General features: G+C 37.2%; 1 pseudogene across 1 annotated transcript; it reads right to left on the minus strand.

Annotated features, from left to right (window-relative positions):
- Positions 1 to 2,850: 2,850 nt before the first annotated feature.
- LOC114259740 (G-type lectin S-receptor-like serine/threonine-protein kinase At4g27290) lies at positions 2,851 to 7,634 on the minus strand (annotated as a pseudogene). The gene is made up of 5 exons (XR_014336846.1): positions 5,879 to 7,634; positions 4,824 to 4,981; positions 3,838 to 4,048; positions 3,189 to 3,426; positions 2,851 to 3,118 (listed from the first exon to the last, which is right to left on the minus strand). The product of XR_014336846.1 is annotated as a G-type lectin S-receptor-like serine/threonine-protein kinase At4g27290 (transcript).
- Between the last annotated feature and the right edge of the window lie 218 nt (positions 7,635 to 7,852).

Here is a 7,852-nt window from a genome sequence, read left to right on the forward strand (position 1 = left end):
GCACCATTGTGGAAAGAACAAGGTGTTTGCTTTCACAAGCTAAATTGCCAAGATCCTTTTGGGGTGAGGCATTGAAGACAGCGGTTGACGTGATCAATTTGTCTCCTTCCTATCCATTGAATGGTGATGTTCCAGAAAGAGTTTGGACCGGTAAAGATGTGTCTTATGAGCACTTGAGAGTTTGGTTGCCGAGCTTTTGTTCACATTCCAAAAGATGAGAGGTCCAAGCTTGATAGTAAGTCAAGACAATATATTTTTCTTGGCTATGGGCGTGATGAATTTGGGTATAGAATGTGGGATCTGGTCGACAAGAAAGTCATTTGAAGCCGTGATGTTGTGTTTCTTGAAGACCAAACAATTGAAGACTTTAGCAAAGGCGATCAACCGGAGCCAAAAGCTAGTGATCTCATTGACATGGATTTATCTCCTTCATCTTCAGTTGATGATGAAAACGGGGGAGATGTGCAGCCACCTATTGAAGATATAGAGGATGATGCTAATTCTAATGAAGTTGAGCCAGAAATTGAGGAAGAGCATCCAACTCAAGTACCGTCACAACAACTTGAGTTGAGGAAATCTACAAGGGACCGACAACCTTCAAGAAAGTATCCTCCCAATGAATTTGTGTTGATTTCTGATCAAGGGGAGCCGTAGAGCTACCAAGAAGCAATTGAGCATACAAAGAAAGGTGATTGGAAAAAGGCCATGGACGAGGAGATGAATTCCTTGCTTGAAAACCAAACTTATGATTTAGTGAAGTTGCCTAAGGGGAGGAAAATTTTGAAAAATAAGTGGGTCTTCAAATTGAAGAATGATGGCAAGAATCTGAGGTACAAGGCACGTCTTGTTGTGAAAGGCTTTGGGCAAAAGAAAGGTATTGACTTTGACGAGATTTTCTCGCTGGTTGTAAAGATGTCTTCTATTCAGGTTGTACTTGGCATGGCTGCAAGTATGAACCTTGAAGTTGAGCAACTTGATATGAAAACCGCATTTCTTCATGGTGATCTTGAAGAAGAAATTTACATGGAGCAACCGGAAGGATTTGTGGAAAAAGGGAAAGAGAAATTTGTTTGCAAATTGAAGAAAAGTTTGTATGGCCTCAAGCAAGCCCCGCGGCAGTGGTACAAAAAAATTTGACTCTTTCATGATGAATAATGGTTTTCTAAAACCACTTCGGACCATTGTGTATTTGTGAAAAATTTTCCAGATGGTAAATTTATTATTCTTTTGCTTTATGTTGATGACATGTTAATTGTGGGTCAAGATTCTACCATGATAAACAGGTTGAAATTGGAGTTAAGCAAGTCTTTTGCTATGAAAGATTTGGGACCGGCAAAGCAAATTCTTGGTATGAAAATTGTTCGTGATCGCAAAGAGGGGCTGATTTGGTTGTCTCAAGAAAGCTACATTGAGAAAGTTCTTGAGAGGTTCAATATGGATAAAGCGAAGCCGGTTGGTTGTCCACTTGCGGGTCACTTCAAGCTTAGTTCGAATCAATGTCCTACAAGTGAGAAAGACAAAGAAGAGATGTTGAAAGTTCCTTATGCTTCAGCAGTTGGTTCTTTGATGTACGCCATGGTTTGTACAAGGCCGGATATTGCTCACGCCGTTGGTGTGGTGAGTCGTTTTCTCTCTAATTCGGGTAAAGAACATTGGGCAGCGGTAAAATGGATTCTAAGGTATCTTCGAGGGACTTCGAAGGTGTGTTTGTGTTTTGGGGATGGTAAACCGATGCTTGATGGGTTCACAGATTCTGACATGGCTGGTGATGTTGATTCTAGGAAATCTACTTCGGGGTATTTGATGACTTTTGCAGGGGGAGCTGTGGCATGGCAATCTAAATTACAAAAATGTGTTGCTCTCTCAACTACCGAAGCTGAATTTATTGCCATTACGGAAGCTTGCAAAGAAGAGTTATGGTTGAAGAAATTCTTGCAAGAATTGGGTTTGAAGCAAGAAAGGTATGTACTTTATTGTGATAGTCAAAGTGCTATTCACTTGAGTAAAAATTCTACTTTTCATTCAAGATCGAAACACATTGATGTGAGATACCATTGGATTCGTGATGTGTTAGATTCGAAGTTATTACAACTCGAAAAGGTTCACACAGATGATAATATTTCAGATATGTTGACAAAGACTTTGTCGAGGGACAAACATTTAAAGTGTCGAACTTTGGCGGGTATGGTTGATTTCTTCACCTAAGTCGGTAGGGAGAGAATTGTTGGGTATACCTCCTTATTGGAGTGTGGGACCCAATTGGTTTATTAAAAGAGTTTCAATTTGGCTTGGTTTAGGTATAGTATATTTTTATATATTATATTTGTGGAGACCTAATTCAATTGAGATACAATTAGGGTTTGATTCCAAAACCTAAGATTCAATATATATATATTTTTTTTCAACACACTAAAACGTGGTGGACGGTGGCTGATACACTTCATCGGGAATAGTGCCGGTGAATGGACAATTGGGGAAGATTGGTCAACAGTGCTTGATTTGTTCAAGCTTTTGTTTCCTTTGTGTGGAAGCTAATTTGGTTCGTTATTTTGGGTCTTCTTCAACTTTGATTCAGAAGATTTTGATTCATCTATTTGGTGAGGTCTTTCCTCTTTGTTTATTTGTGATTATTTGGAATTCACCTAAGGGTGGTTTTGTGAGACCATTAGTGTCTCGTTTGTAATTGTTTGGAACTTATTTGGTTGATAGTGGAATCGGATTTCGATCCCGTGGACGTACCTCACATTGAGGGAACCACGTAAAAATTCTTGTGTTGCCTTTGATTTAATTTTTCCGCATTAGTTTTTATTCCCATTGATTGATTTACTTGTGGGGAATCACATATTTTCCCTAACACATGCGTGAACAGATGCTCACACAATTGCACAGTTGTGAATGTTTTGGAACAGGGAAGAAAGCGAGATTTAAGACAGAATATAAGAATACTTCTAAACTAAGTATGCTTACATGGCCAAGGAGGTTGAGGTGGTGATCTGGATGATAGAAACCTCTATTTTTCTTCCTACTCATGATCTCTAACACCAAAACGCCAAAGCTGAATACATCTAATTTTACGGAAAACAATCCATCCACTGCATACTCTGGAGACATGTAGCCACTGCAGAAAAGAGTTAAATGAAGAACTAGATTTTGAAGCAATAAACAAAACATGTTGTATAGATTCTTACTATGTTCTAACCACTTTGTTTGTATTTGCTTCAGTCTCATTTCCTCGAAAACTTCGAGCCATTCCAAACTCTGATATCTTTGGGTTCATGTCAATATCCAGCAAAATATTGCTTGCTTTAAGATCTCTGTGAATAATTCTCTGCCTGGAATCTTGATGAAGATAAAGAAGACCCCGAGAAATCCCATTAATAATGTGGAAGCGCTTTGGCCAATCCAGTAATGTGCTTCGGGTTTGATCTGTCAAAATTTTGTCTGATTTAGTAGTTGTTTGGCATGTGCTAAAATAGCACATGCTATTTTAACACATTATCCTATTTAGGTCACAATCATCTTATTTAAGTCATATCACTTTTCTACTACATCACTTCAAACTTAACCCATATTTTATATTTTTTCGTAAAAAGTCAAAAAGTATATTAATCTAGCACTTCCCAAACAACCCCTTAGTCCATGCTCTTGCTAATCGGATGCATGAATTTAACAGGATTCCTTGATGGAAAATCCCAAATTTTGGAAGACCCAATAGTTCATGCAAATGCACATGTAATACAAACCGCATATAATTTTGTTCCCATAATCAAATAAATCAAAAGAGAGCCAAACCAAAAATAGTTGTGGTATGGTATTATAGTTTCAAGAGAGCCAAACCAAAAATAAAGTAGTCCAGGCTTTTGTTGGGCATGTATTCATAGATCAACATCTTTTCTTCTCCTTGAATGCAACATCCTAGAAGCTTCACGAGATTTCGGTGCTGAAGTTTGGCAATACAAATAACTTCATTCTTGAACTCGTCAAGCCCTTGGCTAGAATTCTTTGATAGCCGCTTCACAGCTATTTCTTGTTCTCCTTCTAGCATACCCTGAGAATTACCATTGTAATTGTTAGAATGTTCTTTTAAAACTTAAAAGAAAGCATTTTTCTTTACTAATTATTATGACTTTAACCTACCTTTTTTTAATATGTTGCTCTGGCTGACATTGTTCCAACTTCCAACATGTGCACTTATGACCAATGATTTATTTTACAACAATACCAAATACATACTCAAAAGACATAATTACACAGATTTATGAAGTTTCATATGTGAGAAAATATGCATCAAGCCAATTGTCTTTTCTAAAAACTGAAAGAAAAAAATATTGCAACCACCAATAACAACTTAGTTGTGTAATAAGGAAAGGATAGTGAATGTTTTACTATGTTTGGGTGAGTGTGGAGAGTGGACAGATGGAGAGGATTTACAGAGTTAGAGCTTCTCTATAAGATTTTAAATAAGATTACCTTTCATTCCCATCACTACTAAGCTTTAGCAAAAGCTTAGTCTCAATCATTTTTCATTACAGTAAACTCAAATATAAAATTCTAAAGCAGTTTTATTTATCAAAATTTTACATTCAGAATGGTGAGTTCTGTATTGAAAGGTTTTATCGAACAGTAAGTATAGGAACAGAAAATTTGTTGGCCCACACACAGAAATGAATGCAGTGATATAGCCTGCTGCAGCACAACATTCTATGCACCCTTTCGTGAAAAAAAAGTGTTTGTAGCCTTACAGAAAAGCAGTGATAAAAAATTTGAATGGTTTTATGGCTTCTACATAGGATGACTACATAAGAGTGTCTTTACATGGTTACCTTGTAAACACGTCCGAATCCACCCTCTCCAAGCTTATTGTTGATTGAAAAGTTACTAGTGGAATTAGCTATTACAGCTAAGTCAAACAATGGTAACTCTAAATCTTCTGTCTGGCTTTTGTCAGTGCAACCTTTTTCAAGGTTGTTCATCAAATTTCCTGCAAAGCGGGGATGAAATGGATGTAAACACAATGAGAAAACTACTTCCAACTAATAACATACCATTACAGACTTTACCACAAAATGACACATCGCATATATACCTTTTTTGTTCAGCTGTGAATTCTTCCTCTTCTTTTTTTGGGAGATACAAGCTTACGTTCATGCCTATCAGAAGGAGCCCAATTAACAATGCCAATGTCACTGCCACTATCTCCCTTTTCTTGCCTTTGATGCTAGCTTGTTGGACTGTTGAATCCTCAATCCATTAACAGAAATGATCAAGTCAGTCAGATAATACAACCATGAAAGAACAAACTTAAATGAATTTTTTTTTTTTTTTGCCCATGAAGCTAGACTTTAGATTCCAAACCTTTGAACATTTCATATATGTTGAAGTTGTTATGGGAAAGGTGATGAGAATAGTTGAAACAGAACAAAAACATAACCACACAAGGATTTACGTAGTTCATCTATAAGCCTATGTCTACGGGCGAAAAATGAAGGAAGAGTTTTACATTCAATGTAAAGTCTCTCTCTCTCTCAACAACCTATTTACAGAAGTTCACAAGATAATCCTAGAACCTCGAAATCATCCAATCACATCAAAATAGGTACAAATACAAATAGGAAGTTGGACCTATAGGATCGATCCATGCAGGTCGAGGATGGGTAACAAGCATCATTCGGATTGAATTCAAGACACACTGACAACAGAAATCAAAGTCCAAGACAAAAACCAAAATGGACACTTCTCTTTGCTAAATTGTAGTTAGAAGTAGAAATGTAGCATAGAGGAATTTTTTGAGGAAGAAATGTAAGTGTTCAACATATTTAACTATGATTCTTACATATGTATAATATAATTATCTAATTAATTTGTGTTTGGTATGAATTCTTAGCCAACTCAAAGGAAGCCATCCTTATGTAAATATCTTGCCCATTTTCACTGTACTCTTTCATATCAATCAACTTCTCAAACCAAAACAAGCAACCACGTCCACCGACTGTTATATCTAAACTTGCGTAAGCCATACAAGAGCAGTTTTCCAAGCACATTATCTCACATTCCCACAGGCTCATGCTCTGGTCAAACGAGGAGTTCTGTGTGTCTGGCATCTTATATTGCGAATACTTGAGAAACCCATCTCCGTTATGGCAATCCAATGGTGTCCTCCGAACACACCGATTAGACCAATCTCCATTTCCTCATTCCGTTTGGTTCTTGGGCACAAATTTATTCAAACAGCCACACACTGGTGAGTTTCCAACATTACATTTACCATTTGGACCATATAGTTTATAATTATCGCAGTTATCAGTTGGTGCAATCAGGTAAAGGACCCATTCCTACATTCAATCAATCCATGTCCATTGCTGTATAACACCGTCATGATTCAGAGTAAACCTTGAAACAACTGAACTGATGAGTTCATAAATATAAATATAATTGGTATAAACCAGTCCATATGTGTAGATGGAGTTTGGATTAAGGTTTGGAATCCCACTGAATCCGAGACCATTCCATGGCCCAGTTCTGAACAGCTCAACCGACCATTACTCAGAATGTTTTGTGGGTATCCTTAAGGATCACAGCGGCATGTAAACTCACGTTGAGCTGGATCATCGCTGCTCTTCCAGGAAGAGAGGTGACGCTCAAGGCCCATTACAAAGTTCTTGCCAAGCTTCATGCCTGGTAAAGGAGTATCACATGGATAATCAAAGCTTTCCCACAAAATATTATCATTTGCATCTTTCACAACAAGATTTCCTGACTCCATAAGTTGTGCAACAGGGTCCTGTGTGGATCCTGTTACATTGGGTGACCAAATGAGACTGTTAGTACCATTGACAAGGGAAAGAATTCCAGGGTCAAGTACTGTTAAGATGCCTGAGAAATTGACAAGTGGAATTTCTCTATTGGCAACCCATACAACGGTCCTAACAGAAATTTTCTTGTACCATATTCCCAAGCATGTATTCTGGGAATTGCCAGGGCTGAAAAAACCCATCTCAAAGCTTCCACCAGATGAAACAATGGTATTGCGGCCTGTAATGGATTGGGTTTTGGTTATGGTGTCTACTGCGTTGGAGATTGTTAAAATGGAAAAAAAAGAGGAAAACAAGAAAGGTATTTTGAGGCCTTCCATTGATAGTCTAATGTCTAATTCATGAAATTCATCTGTTTTTATAAATGAAAACTCAGGAAATCTTACAGCACGGTAAGACTTCAGTTGGACTTTCTACGGTTACTAACCTAGTACCTTTCATTTGGACTAGGAAGCCAATCAAAAAGACTTGGAATTGAAGTAATTTAATGCTAATTTGGACTATATTCACATCTTAGTCATTGCATCAAATCAACAACCAGGATTTCCACATGTAGAGATTAATGCTGTCTAATGTTCATAACAAGCACAAATGACATAGGAGTAGTTATAAATTACACAAACCAGTGTTTCTTTCTTTTTCTTTCTTTTTTTTTTGTTCTATTTGATCAGCAAAGAAACAACTTGTATTAGAAGAAAATGAAGCAGAATATAACAACAATCATATGCACCACACCGCAACCCCACAAAACACCCGACAACACATGCAAAAATCCCAAAAACTACACCAAAGCAATCAACATACTGACCTCTACATATAAACATTTTACAAAACAGATGGTAGGCATGGCACAAATTTGATGCCCAGTCCTCCCTCGTGCTCCAACTTCAAGCATTCCAACACTAGGCCACCACATAACGGGCTGTTTGGTAAAGCTGCTTATAATTTTTATTTTTATTTTATCTAGGGAATCTGTGCAAATAGTGCAACTTTTATTTATAATTTATTAGACAAAAATAATTTAAATACGCTAAATATAA

Source organism: Camellia sinensis, chromosome 7 (genome assembly GCF_055761805.1).
Source record: "Camellia sinensis isolate YWXY chromosome 7, ASM5576180v1, whole genome shotgun sequence".
Classification (NCBI taxonomy): domain Eukaryota; kingdom Viridiplantae; phylum Streptophyta; class Magnoliopsida; order Ericales; family Theaceae; genus Camellia; species Camellia sinensis.